Raw genomic sequence first — 10,907 nt, 5'->3', positions numbered from 1 at the left:
CGCCAATAAGGCCCTTTAGTCTAATTGATTCACCTAGGTAATGGGACAGTCTGCAAAAACTGCAAGTGATTGCAAGTGCAAGACGTATCCATACAGATATTATGGGGAATCATATGTGCTTGTGTATATTTATATTCACTTGTTACAAAGAAAGGCGAGTAACACTTCTCCCCAGCTGAAGAAATTGCTAATGTTCCCATGAGAGAATTTATATTGATTACAGGAATTTCTGGAGGGTTCATGTTTTAATCTGGCTTCCTGTGTGATTTCCTCTTCACATAATTTAATCTTGAAATTAAAATACAAAAAGGCAGTGTCCCACATCTTATTTCAAACCCTTTAACTTCAATACTAGCCCCAGGAGAGATACTTGGTATTTCTGTACAGATACGTAACCAGCCCCTACAGAGCAGATACCCCAGCCTGGGAGGATGTCAGACGAGTTCTTCAAGTTTGCCTCGCAAGCAAAAGCTGCTGGAGAAGAGACTGATAGCCCTGAAAATGGTGAGATCCCTTTGTGTCGAGTTTCTCAGTTTCACTGTCAAGGTCTTACATATGAAAGGACTGCTGATTATGATATATTGTGTTTTGCAGGCTTTTGTGACACATTAACTACACAGAATTATAGAATTGTATGAGGATATTTAGTGCCAAAATTAACAATAAATGCATAAATAAATGTAGAATTAATAAATGAATGAATGAATGAATAAGTTAATAAATAAATTCCCTCAGAGGTTTTTATTTATTTCTGCATTTAATGCATTGTATTCATTTTAATTTACTTATTTTTCTTTGAGCTATATGGAATATCCTCATTAACTCTACGACAAAACCACAATACAATAATTTATTAGTAAGTTAATGCATTTCATCAATTCATTCTCAATATCCTCAAAAAATGCATTAATTTGTATAAATACTGTTTAGATGACCTGTAAACATTACTAGTATTAATTATTCATTACACTTTCTCTCTCTATAGATGCCAAAATAGTTTCCACTCCAGAGGCCAATAACGATGATAAAGCAGCACCTAACAGACTGGCTGATCATTGTCCTGGCTATTGTTTGTGTTCTGGTATTGTGTGTCGCCATCGTTGTGGGTGTCCTTTTTTGAGTACTGTACTGTCTGTACTGGGGGTTGTGTTCAAATATAGGCTGAATGTCAACGCAAAAAGATTATGCCAACACAGCGAGCTTCGACATTACAAGTGCAATGTAAAGAGTTTCTCACTCCCACACCCTTAGAGGAAAGTAATCTGTAAACATGTCCACTGCCAGCGCACCGTGACACTTCTATTGCAGTCAAACTGTGTTCTCATATATTACTGCTGAAATCGCCCCAGAATATCATATTAGAAGACAGTTTAAGACAAGCCCATGAAATTATTATTTGTTGTGATCTGCTTTAAAACAGATGCTGAGAAACTAAGTGATTCTGAATCACTGAAAGCCAAGTTTGATGACCTCTTCTCTCAGATGAACACAACATGTGAGTTTGGTTGAATGTCTCAACAATTAAAACGTATAATTAAAATATACATTTTAAACTGCATAAAAGCAAGCTAACAATATAGAATATAGATAGATAGATAGATAGATAGATAGATAGATAGATAGAATATATACACTCACCTAAAGGATTATTAGGAACACCATACTAATACTGTGTTTGACCCCCTTTCGCCTTCAGAACTGCCTTAATTCTACGTGGCATTGATTCAACAAGGTGCTGAAAGCATTCTTTAGAAATGTTGGCCCATATTGATAGGATAGCATCTTGCAGTTGATGGAGATTTGTGGGATGCACATCCAGGGCACGAAGCTCCCGTTCCACCACATCCCAAAGATGCTCTATTGGGTTGAGATCTGGTGACTGTGGGGGCCAGTTTAGTACAGTGAACTCATTGTCATGTTCAAGAAACCAATTTGAAATGATTCGACCTTTGTGACATGGTGCATTATCCTGCTGGAAGTAGCCATCAGAGGATGGGTACATGGTGGTCATAAAGGGATGGACATGGTCAGAAACAATGCTCAGGTAGGCCGTGGCATTTAAACGATGCCCAATTGGCACTAAGGGGCCTAAAGTGTGCCAAGAAAACATCCCCCACACCATTACACCACCACCAACAGCCTGCACAGTGGTAACAAGGCATGATGGATCCATGTTCTCATTCTGTTTACGCCAAATTCTGACTCTACCATCTGAATGTCTCAAGAGAAATCGAGACTCATCAGACCAGGCAACATTTTTCCAGTCTTCAACTGTCCAATTTTGGTGAGCTTGTGCAAATTGTAGCCTCTTTTTCCTATTTGTAGTGGAGATGAGTGGTACCCGGTGGGGTCTTCTGCTGTTGTAGCCCATCCGCCTCAAGGTTGTACGTGTTGTGGCTTCACAAATGCTTTGCTGCATACCTCGGTTGTAACGAGTGGTTATTTCAGTCAAAGTTGCTCTTCTATCAGCTTGAATCAGTCGGCCCATTCTCCTCTGACCTCTAGCATCAACAAGGCATTTTCGCCCACAGGACTGCCGCATACTGGATGTTTTTCCCTTTTCACACCATTCTTTGTAAACCCTAGAAATGGTTGTGCGTGAAAATCCCAGTAACTGAGCAGATTGTGAAATACTCAGACCGGCCCGTCTGGCACCAACAACCATGCCACGCTCAAAATTGCTTAAATCACCTTTCTTTCCCATTCAGACATTCAGTTTGGAGTTCAGGAGATTGTCTTGACCAGGACCACACCCCTAAATGCATTGAAGCAACTGCCATGTGATTGGTTGGTTAGATAATTGCATTAATGAGAAATTACAAACTGGAATAAAACAGTAGGTTTCTTCCTGTCTACCAGATCCGGTCTCTCCCTGTGTGTCTATAACGTTATTGTTCACCGGTCTAGTATGATTTTATAAAATAATTTTCTAAAACCAACAAATTTATAACGTAGAAAAGAGTGATACCCCAAACATTAAACCATAAATAAAACAACACCATTTCAACTTTACAGAAGTAAGAAAAAGCTTCTTTCCCTTGAGTCCAGGATGATGAGCCCCAATGAATGGCAAAAAGCGTCGCAGCGTCGAGGAGCACCACTAGATAACTCAGGCAGCAGGGGGCGGGTCTGCCTGAGTGATGCTCATGACGGCCTATAGGCAGCTTTGTTAGACAATTATGTTCACAAAGTTCCCATGGAAATGACAATGTCTCACCCCCTTTGGGTAGATTTCTTAACTTAAAGATAAGTCTTTAGGTACATCATACAAATAATATTGTCTTTAAGATAAGAATAACAATTATGATAATAATGAAACAAATCAAAATATGTAAAGTTCCAGCATAATTAAAATTATGACATTTAAACAGGTAAATAACAATAATACAAGTAATTAGAAAAAATGCAAAAATAAATAAATAAAAATCGTTGGCGTGCGTTGGAGCTCTGGTGGTGCACAGAAACAACAAATCCACTTCAGTATCCTTAGAGTCCTTCTGAATCTGTATGTTAAATTAAGTAGCCCCCAGTGTTCATACACAAGCTCACACAGGACAGTCTTTTATTGTTAGCAACCACTACTTTAAAATGTACTTAACTTTCTCTATCAATGCAGGTAAAATAAAACCTGTGGTACTAAAACAGATTAATTAGTTTGTCTGTCGGCCTGTCGAGAATAAAGAAAATGAAATCCCCTCCTCACACTTGCCGGCTCCAGTTTCTCTCCCCTCCTCCCATCTCACAGGCAAAGTGTTGCCGCTCTCTCTAACTCCTCCCCCCCTTCTTTTATTTCCAGGTGCTCTGTAAATATCTATAAAATATAATTTCAACTACATGTTCTATTTTGTTAGCCATCAGGAGAAAATAAGAAGATTCTATTCTACATATGAGTGACAGCTCCTCAACATTAGAAAAGAAAACTGCAGTCACTACAAATATTGTTAAATGTGAAAGGAAACTTAATGACGAAGGAATAATACAACAACTAAGCACCATTTGTCAATGGGTGTTACAAATATGTTGACACTGTATGTAAGACATCTGTTATAATAATAAAGAAAAAAAAACAGGTCTGGTTTAGACTTATTCCAGGTCTGAAGGGAATGTCCTACTGAGAGTGAGGAACTGAACCTTTTCACCCTGGAACAGAGGAGACTTGTGGGGACTTGATCCAAGTCTTCAAAATCATGAAAGGCATCGACCACATCAAACCAGAGGAGCTTTTCCAGATCAGCAGGGAAACACACCCCCGGGGACACAAATGGAAATTGGGCTTCAAGGCATTCAAGACAGAAAACAGGAGACACTTCTTCACACAGAGAGGTGCCACAATCTGGAACAAACTCCCCAGCGATGTGGTAGAAGCTGAAAATTACTTTTCAGATCTTTCCACCAGAGAAACCAAGGACTGTGAACCCAGTCCTGAGGCCTGCGAGCTCAGCAATGGAAAGTCTCAACAGTGTTCTCATATATTACTGCTGAAATTGCCCAAGTTTAAGTTTAAACCCAGGAAATTATAGTTATTTTGTTTTCGTTTTCAAAACAGATGCTGAGAAACGGAGTGATTCTGAATCACTGAAAGACACATTTGACCATCTCTCCTCTCAGATGAACGCATCAGGTGAGTTTGGTTGAATGTCTCTCTGTGAAGATATCACCAAGTCACTCTGCATTTACAAGAACTCTCAACATCGTCTGTTGTTGACATTGATCAACCCTCAGTTTTTCAACACTTTTATCTTCTTCTAAACAGAGGTCAGATATGATGCACTGAAAGCCAAGTTCAGAAACCTGTCTGACACACACAATACTCTGAACAACCTTCATAATGCCCTGAAAGAAGAGAAAAAAACAACTCATGGATAATCACACTGCTATATACAGGTCTCATGGTGGGTACAATTGAAAATAATCCCCATTCTGATGGTATTGAAGTAAATTGGTACGTTGTGAATGCAAACATGGTTGTCTCAAAAGAAGGAAACTATCCAAATGGGGTGAGACATTGTCATTTCCATGGGAACTAATTGAACGCAATTGTCTAGCAAAGCTGCCTATAGCTGCCCTTTCAGTGGTATTCTCCACTATCTAGAAAAGACTTGCAGCAAACTGCCCCTTCTTTACTTCATTACTGTGAACCTCACACCAAGGGTTTACTCTAAAAACAAATATTGAGAGAAAGGGGAACGAGCAGTATATCATTGTGAGGTATTACAGATTTATATGATTTAAAAAAAAAAACTTGAATTCCTTAAACAGAAAGGAGATATAAGGCACTGGAAGATAAGTACACAGAACTGGATGGCCAGAATAAGGCACTGGAAGAGGAGCACAAACAACTCAATAAAAGCCACACTGATCTGTTAGAAACATATTCAGGTGAGTTTGGTTTAACATCAATCTAAAATTATCATTATTATTATTATTATCATCATCATCATCATCAAAGTCCCAGTGTAAGACCTCAGTGTAATATTTTCTCTGAAAAATAAGACTTGCAGCACAGACTTGCCCCTTCATTACTTCATTACTGTGAATTTCATGCCAAGGTTTAACTCAAAATACAAACATTGAGGGAAAGGAGAACTAGCTGTAAACATTCAGAGGTTTGCAGTTTTTTTTTATTATTAATTTCCTTATACAGAAGGGAGATATAAGGAACTGGACGATAAGTACAAAGAACTGGATGGCAAATATAAGGCATTGAAAGAGGAGCACAAACAACTCAATACAAGCCACACTGATCTGTTAAAAACATATTCAGGTGAGTTTGGTTTAACATAATTCTGAAATGTTTATTATTATTATTATTATTATTATTATTATTATTATTATTATTATTATTATTATCAAAGTTTTCCAAGACTGTGGTTTGTGAATGAGTCCCACATTCAATTCGAAATAAATCATGAACCAGCACCTAGCTCCTTGTGCGCCTAGCTCCTTGTGCGCCTAGCTCCTCTATCTCCCGCTTGCTCGCTCTCAGCCTTCTTGATCTTGACCATTGCCAGTGACCTCGACCACGTCCTTGCTTAGCCCTTTTGTCCTGTCAGCCACCTCTATGAGCGCTGCACCTGGGTCCTTAACTCCCGTGCCCTGCGGTCCTCTTTGAGAGACCGTGACACTGAAATTAGCCAACTGACTTGTTAAACTGGTGGTGGTGAAATGCGCTAAAAACCCAGACCTGCAAACCTGTATGCATTTTACATAGAATGTACACATTTTGACATCAAAGTACACGGGTACATATTGTAACACCAAAAGACGTAAAAATAGGGCTGAAGTTCTGCACACTCCTGCACACTTGCAACTCGATTGAGTTAAAAATTGAGCAGAGCCAATCCAGGCTTGAAATATGGAAGATTGACAATATCATAACGTCACTCTCCCAGGCTGGTAGGCAAGATCCAGCCTCCTGCCCCTCACGTTGTCGAGCACTAACAGTTTGGGCTGAATGTGTATCCGTTACACATGAAATAAAGCATCTCAATGTTTTTACATTATGAAGCACTTCAAAATTAGTAGGTGGGGAACTGAGAATATCTCATATGTACGAGTGTCAATAGGTGTTATGATGAATCCGGCACCTCATACATATCGTGCATCCCCTAGCAATCGCCTTGATTTCACACATGTGCAGACCACTCTAGATTGATTTGCCAAATATTACAGCAAGTATACTGATATATTTGACACCCCATATCTTCTCAACCCCACCCCAGGTTGTATGTAGTCATGAATGCGCATTTATTATGGATTGAAGGAATACAAAATTGTGGGTTGGTTACAGTTAGGGTCATGGAGAAGCAAAAGTTCATGAACAACCTTCATAATGCCCTGAAAGAAGGAAATTATAATTATTTTGTTATCACTTTCAAAACAGATGCTGAGAAACTGAATGATTCTGAATCACTGAAAGACACGTTTGAACATCTCACCTCTCGGATGAACGTGTCAGGTGAGTTTGTTTAATGTGTTTCTGTGAAGCTATCACCCAGTCTCTTTCTGAATTTACAGGAACTCTCAGGATCATCTTTTGTTGACATTGACCCAACCTCAGTTTTTCACTTTTATCTTCTTTTAAACAGAGGTCAGATATGATGCACTGAGTGCTGAGTTCAGAAACCTGACTGACACACATAATACTCTGAACAAGCTTCATAATGCCCTGAAAGAAGAGAACAAACAACTCATGTATAATCACACTGCTATATACAGGTCTCACGGTGGGTAATGCATAACGCTCATGACAGCCTATAGGCAGCTTTATTCGAAAATTGCGTTCACAGAGTACCCATGGAAATGACAATGTCCCACCCCCTTTGGATGTTATTCTGGACTTCTGGTGCAACCTCAGTGTAATATTTTCTATAAGATAACACTTGCAGCAATCTGCCCTTTCATTATTTCATTACTGTGAAACTCATGCCAAGGTTTTACTCTCAATACAAGCATGCAGGGCTAGGAGAACTTGCTGTATATCATTCTGAGGTCTTACAGATATGTTTTTTGTTTTTTCTTGATTTCCACAGAAGTTAAATATTCGGCATTGGAAGATAAGTACACAGAACTGGATGGCAAAAATAAGGCACTAGAAGATATGAACAAACAACTCAATAAAAGTCACACTGATCTGTTGAAAACATATGGAGGTAAGTTTGTAAGCTTCATTAGAAAACTCAATACTAGGCTCTTGCCAAGTTCACCCCTTCTTCAAAGATTCGACTCGAGTTGAACTGTGAAAGCAGCTCATGTTAACAATGTGTGACGTGGAAAATAAAAGCAGGTCTGGTTTAGTTGATCAGTTCCTTGTTATTAGTGTAACAGCGGTCTCTGTTTTCTTTTCAGACCTTCACACCAGAGCAACCAAGGGCTGCAAACCCTGTCCAGCAATGGAGAGTGCTACTTCTTTTCCACTGATAAAATAAATTGAACTCACAGTCGTGAGGACTGTGTCGAAAAGGTGGGACACTTGGCCATTATATGCACTCATTGGGAGCAGGTATGGGAATTAACTCCAATACTGCAGCTCACATAGTTTAATAGCCCCAGAGAATAATTGTACTCAAGTTTCCCCTTATAATGCTGTGACCAAGTTCAGACATGTGATCTTTGGAAGCTGCTTCACTATGATTATTCAATACCATCTATGGTATTTCTGACTATTCAAAGAAAAACAAGCCAGACGACTTCCTTTTGTGTGGGGCATATCTTATGGTCTCAAGTACAACAGTGTGGGGATTTAACTGTCCTGACACATTTAGAAATGATCAGTCTAGATATTTGTCTATTTTCTGCTTCAGTGTGTTGGTTGTTTATAATGAAATTGTTTGTTCAGTGGAGTATGTGGAGTGTGTAGCACCACTTTGTTCAGTCCTGTAATATAAGTGAAATGTTTCACTGCCCAAAAAGTCGCTAACAAGTGTCTAGTGCACGTATCATACTGTCTCTCAACACCCTGAAGACACCAGGAAGCGAAGGCTACAGGTTTCAGCACACCGTGGTGTTCTTGACAAAGCATGGCAGTCAGTGCTTCTTTGGAGGAGCAAACTTCTAGGTGAAAAGGTAGTTTAGGGTTTGGAGTTAGCAGCACAGAAGCTTGCACTAATGCTTGTTTTAACTGTTCAACAGCTTTAGTGTGATTCTCTGTTGAAGTTTCAGTACTGTAGAAATCTTCAGGCTCCTCTTTTCGCAAAAGTTCATATAGTGGCTTTGCAAAAGTAGCAAACTCTGGAATAAAGTCTCTTTGGTATCCCATCAAACCTAGGAAAGAACGCAATGCAGTTTTAGTGACAGGCAAAGGCAACTTTGTAATTAGCTGAACCTTGGCATTGTCGGGTGATTTCCCCTCTGGAGTGAGAGTAACCCCTAGATATGAAACAGAGTCTCTAAACAATTGAACTTTCTTTGGGATGATTTTCATACCTGTTTGTGAAGAGATCATCAAAGAGCTGAAGATGTTCTTCCTCTGTAGTTGTAGCGAGCAGTAGATCATCGACATATTGGACAAGGCACTCAGGTCTGGAAAAACCTTTTATAGCCTCAGCCATCCGCTTGTGAAAAATAGTTGGAGAATTATGCAAACCTTGCGGTAAGCGAGTCCATGTGTATTGCTGATTGTCAAAAGTGAAAGCAAATTTGTATTGGCAATTTTGAGCAAGTGGAACTCTCCAGAAACCATTGGAAATGTCCAGCACTGTGAAGACCTTACTGTCAGTTGGGACACGGGACAGTAGAGTGGCAGTGTCTCTTCCAATCTGTGCACAGGTAGGTGTCACAGCGTTGAGTCACCTGTAGTCCACAGTCAGTCTCCAGGATCCGTCTGGCTTCCGCACAGGCCAAATTGGAGAGTTTGTTGTAAAAGTACAATGTCTTATGACTCCTTGCTGTAACAGAGAACTAATAACAGTTGCAACAGATTCGTGACTTTCAGTGGGTATCCCATATTGTTTTTGAAATTTGTGAGAAGGACCATTGATATTTTCCTCATGTCCCACATTACCACAATCATGCTTATGCCTGGCAAACACAACAGAGTATTTTGCTATTATTTGCCTCACTGCATAATTTTCATTGAATGGAAGCGGTAATTCACCTGGTGACTTATTAGTACATACTGCATGTGAATCACTAACAGTGTAGACAACATTTCTGCCTCTGTTAAACCAAATCTGATTATTAGCGTAATCAAGTATTACACCTTCTCTTCTCAAGACATCTGAACCAATAATTGACTGACCCTCAGGTAAAGGCATTAATATAGGAGACCAAGTTGTTTGATAATCCCCTATTTTCAAATTACATTTAGCACCCTTCATAGCAGTAGTTGTGTCTCCCTTAAACCCAGATACTTAAGCTGTAATACCTGTAGATAATGTGTGTGTGTATGGAGATTGAGCATGTAGGACAGACACAGAAGCACCAGTATCCAAGAGCATGCATTGCTGTGGGCCTCCGTCAACAGCTGCTCTTAAGATCGACCTATTCCATCTGTCCCAGTAGAGCTTCATTTCTACCTTCAGGGAGGCCACGCACCCCTATTCGTGCTGTGCATGGGCTGCTTTCCCTATGAGATCAGTACGCAGTTGTTGCACTTCCTGACGCAGGAGCTGTAGCTCTTTCTGCGGATACAGGGGAGGAGTTGAGTACTGAGGAGGAGTCGGTGCTGCCTTTTACTCATCATCGATGGGAGGGGTCATGTTAGGCACCGCCCCTCGGGGTGTCCCGGCCTGTCTGTTTAACTTGGGGTCAGTGTGAGTCTGATCTCCAGCGCGGTGACTTCTGCCCCTGTTACGCTTGTAACCAGAGTTATGTTTCTTTTCCCAGTGAGGATTATAAGGGGGACAATGCCAATAGTTAGGTTCAGTGTTTAAGAAAACATGAGGCCCTTTGACCTGGAATAGTTTTTCATGGGATTCTTTTTCAGTTTTATTATTATTATTATTATTATTAATTTTAACACATTTCCAAGCTCCTTGTTTCACTAATTCCTGTGCTCTGCAAATTTTAGGAAACAAATTCTCCCAATCCTCGGTTGCATCAGCTGAGATGCCCAGGATTGCTTTCAAATCAGGGTGTAATCCATGTAAAAAGGATTACTTAAACTGTTCATCATATATATCATCGTCAATTGTATCCAGAAACAAATAGAGAGCTCATTTTCTCAGAGCATATGCCCTTACATGTCGCCTTTTCTCTGTGTTGCAGAATAAAATGTACTTCCCCAATCTGCTGCATTCCAACCACAAGCTTCGCTTATTAACTCTAAGACCTCAGTCTACGCAGTTGCTCTCCCCACTTCATCAACACTTAACAGGGATGTTAAAGTCAGAGAACATGCAGCTAAAACTATTGTTTTCCAATGCAGGTCGTTCAGTTGTGGATGCAACTGAATGCAAGATAAAAGT

This window comes from Amia ocellicauda, chromosome 7, assembly GCF_036373705.1.
Source record: "Amia ocellicauda isolate fAmiCal2 chromosome 7, fAmiCal2.hap1, whole genome shotgun sequence".
Classification (NCBI taxonomy): Eukaryota; Metazoa; Chordata; class Actinopteri; order Amiiformes; family Amiidae; genus Amia; species Amia ocellicauda.
The sequence above is the reverse complement of the archived record's forward strand: the minus strand, read 5'-3'. Positions refer to the sequence as shown.